This window comes from Colobus angolensis, unplaced genomic scaffold (assembly GCF_000951035.1).
Source record: "Colobus angolensis palliatus isolate OR3802 unplaced genomic scaffold, Cang.pa_1.0 Scaffold64, whole genome shotgun sequence".
In the NCBI taxonomy this organism is placed as follows: Eukaryota; Metazoa; Chordata; class Mammalia; order Primates; family Cercopithecidae; genus Colobus; species Colobus angolensis.
In genome coordinates, this window is record NW_012120043.1 from 434,168 (window position 1) to 437,895 (window position 3,728).

The following is a 3,728-nucleotide window of genomic DNA, read 5'->3' on the forward strand; positions in this document are numbered from 1 at the left end:
GGCGGCGGTGGGGGCGAGGGCGGTGTCCGGCGCAAGCTGGAGCCGGGAGGGTCTGAAGGGGGGTCACCAGGAGGTCAGCAGAGCAGAGGTTCCTAATCACAATGACCGCTGACATTTATTGAGCGCTTAGTGTCTACCTCTCCCCTCCCTGAACCCGTGCCATCCCAGTAGTGCCGGAGCTCTCTTCGTCTCCGTCTTCCAGATGGGGAAACTGAGGCTCAGGGTCACACAGACTGTAGGCGGCAAAGCCAGGGTTCTAGCCGCAACCGTCTGGGTCGGTCCTGGTGCCCTGAGAGGCAGCGCTGGGTGTCTGGAGCCAGGCCCTCCAGCTGGGGCTGAGAGCTTCCCCGGGTCCTGGGTAGACCAGGCATGGAGACTCACACCTGAGACTTGCCGCGAGGCGCCAGGCAGGAGACGGCCCCACTCCTGGCCTCAGTTTCCCCTATGATGGGTGCCAAGGTGCTGCGCTCCCCAAGCTGGTCCCTGGCAGTGTCTGTGAACCAGTGAGTGCTCTGGGAAGGGGGCTGTGGCCGGTCCTGCCCCCAGGGATGGGGGAAGAAACTGGGGGCTCTCTGGCTCCCCACCCCCCATCCCTGCAGCCCCACCCCACCCCAGCCCCGTGCCAAAGGGAGAGCAGAGCCCCCTCCCCGAAGGCCACGTCCCTGGGGAGACAGTGAGCTCATGCAAGGGGAATGTTCCCAAGTTGGAGTGAGTAAGAGGCGGGCCAGGCGGTGGGGGGGCTGCCAGGCGCGGGGCTCCACGTGCCCTCGCCCTCGGGTGCTGTCTAGACAGAGGGCAGAGGCGGGAGAAGCGGTTCCAGGGCCCGCTGACCCTGACATGCCCAGTGCCTGGCGTTAGGTGGTGTTTGATGGGTTGGGCAGGGTGCCACCCCCGGCCTGGGGGCTCGGAGGGAACAAGGGGGGACCTCCTGGGATGGGTGAGGGTTGGTGGTGAGGGTGTTGAGGGGGGCACAGAGCTAGAGGGGAGGAGGCAGCTCCAGGGACCCGGAGCCAGGGTGGGGACACCCATGTGGTTTTCTGCCCCTCTTCCTGGGTTGGGGTAGATCATCCCGTGCAACTACTGAGCACCACCTGCATGCATCTGTGGGCGGGCCAGAAGCTGGGTGTCAGGAGTGGCCCAGGAGAGCACCCCGTCCCCTGGCCCGCAGGTGGTGTTTGTTGGCTCCAGCAGGGCCAGGAGGCCACCTGCAGCCTGGTGCTTCGGACTAACGTCACCTGGGCCGAGTGCTGTGCCTCCGGCAACATTGACACCGGCTGGTCCAACCTCACTCAACCGGGGAACAAGATCAACCTCCTTGGCTTCTTGGGCCTTGTCCACTGCCTTCCCTGCAAAGGTGAGACCCCAGGGCAGGCATCTCAGCTCGGGACCAGCCAAAAACAGTCATGGTGGTCGAGGGCAAAACATGCGGGACTGAGCCTGTCACAGGGGTTGCAGGGGGGATCCTGGCCTCAGAGAGGGACTGGGGGCACTTCCCAGTTCCCAGGCTTCAGCCTCTTGCAGCTTAGGACTCAGGAAGAGGCTCTGAGGACTCCCCACGTGGCTCCAGCCTTTGCTGGGGCTGAGCTCTCTGCCTGGGTGGCTCTTCCCACCTGGTCGATAAATGTCTGGCTTATACCTAGCTCCTGGGAAAGTGGGTTTGCCATTCTGGCCTGTGACCCCAGATGTCCACACCAGGGACCTTCACTGCAGACTCCAGGGTCTGTGGTGGGGTTACAGCTGCATGTTTAACACGCATTTGCCTTGGGATCCTGTTTTTTTTTTGAGATGGAGTTTCATTCTTGTTGCCTAGGCTGGAGTGAAATGGCACGATCTCGGCTCACCGCAACCTCCACCCCCCAGGTTCAAGCGATTCTCCTGCCTCAGCCTCCCTAGTAGCTGGGATTACAGGCATGCGCCACCACACCCGGCTAATTTTTTGTATTTTTAGTAGAGACGGGGGTTTCTCCATGTTGGTCAGGCTGGTCTCGCACTCCCGACCTCAGGTGATCTGCTTGCCTCGGCCTCCCAAAGGGCTGGATTACAGGCGTGAGCCACCGCGCCCGGCCACTTGGGACCCGCTTCTGAGACAATGCCTCCCCCATCAAACGAGGGGCTTTTGGGTGGCACAGAACGATGAATGAGTTAAGATACACTCTCCACACTGGAGGATGATTTTTTTTTTTTTTTAGACGGAGACTTGCTCTGTCACCCAGGCTGGAGTGCAGTGGTATGATCTTGGCTTACTGCAACCTCAGCCTCGGCCTCCTGGGTTCAAGCGATTCTCTTTCCTCAGCCTCCCCAGTGGCTGGGACTACAGGTGTGCACCGCCACGCCTGGCTAATTTTTATATTTTTGGTAGAGATGGGTTTCATCACATTCGCCAGGCTGGTCTCAAACTCCTGACCTCAAGTGATCTGCCAGCCTTGGCCTCCCAAAGTGCTGGGATTACAGGCATGAGCTACCATGCCTGGCCTGTTGGGGCACAACTTGAAGGAGGTGGGCATTAAAGCTGGGGTGTTGGGGGATGTCTAGGAGTTTGCCAGATGGAGCCAGTATGGGAGAGGGGATCAGGAGAGAACATCGCTTGAGGTTAGGTCCTGGTGGGTGGGGTCAGTCAGAGGAGCCAGGGGGAGGCTGGAGCTGAGGGGTGCAGACCCGAAGTCCAGGCCGAGGAACTCTCTTGGCCTCTGAGATGTGATTAATCCCAGATCAGCCTGGGTGGGTGGTCCTGAACTCACTGCCACATACCCCTGGCTCCCTCCAGACCCCCCTCTGGCTTCTGGGAGAAGGACAGACTTCAAAAAGTGCCTGGCCTGGGCATGAGACGGCCCAGGACCCCCTCCCCCAACCTCATCTGGCCCTGGGGATGGGAACTCAGGCCCCCTTCCGTTCTCGCTTGCATGAAAGCCATCCTGGCCAAGCATTTCCAGATGTGCCTGTGAGCCGCTGTGCAGGGGCCGCCCAGGTGCGGCCCACATGCCCTGCAGGGCTGCGTGGGGGGCGCTGGCCATCCTCTAAGGAGTGCCTGACTGCCTTGCAAGTGGGGTCCCCCATCAGCCCAGCCTCACTTTACACACAGAGAAACTGAGGCTGACACATAAACCACAGCTGTGTTCAAAGGCCCCAGCAGACCCACAGACAACAGAAAGGGGATTGGTCATCTGGGTCCTGGCTGCAGCTTTCAAGCTGAGGTGCTTGGGCCCCCTGCACTCATAGCTGCGACCCGGCCTCAGTTTCCCCATCTGTAAAATGATGACTTGGGAGCATGCAATGAGCCTAGGTGGCGATGAACATCACATTAAAAGCGGGGACGGGGACCCCAGAGACAGTTTCCCTAGCAGGACCTCAGTATCCCTGGCTGAGCAGTGGGGCTGCGGGGCAACTCCTGGTTCAGAGGCCTAGGGCTGTGGGCGGCCCCCTCCCCTGGAATCGCTCCCCAGGCCAGGAGGGGCGTCCAGCGCCCCGCCCTCCCCGACGCCTCCTGGGGGAAGATTCTGGCAGCCCCAGACTCGCGCCTGGCAAAGGCGGAACACCCCAGGCTGACGCAGCTGGGGCCCCTCCAGCCTTCCCAGAAAAGCGCGTGCATCGGGGGCAGACGTCAGCCAGCTACAAGGAGGAGCGGCCCGAGGCTGCGTAGCTCCGCCGGACCCCGATTCCGGGCAGAGACCCTGCGTCCTGCGCGCACCGAGCCCAGCCCCCGCACCCAGCCCCACCGGTCCCGCGCCCCG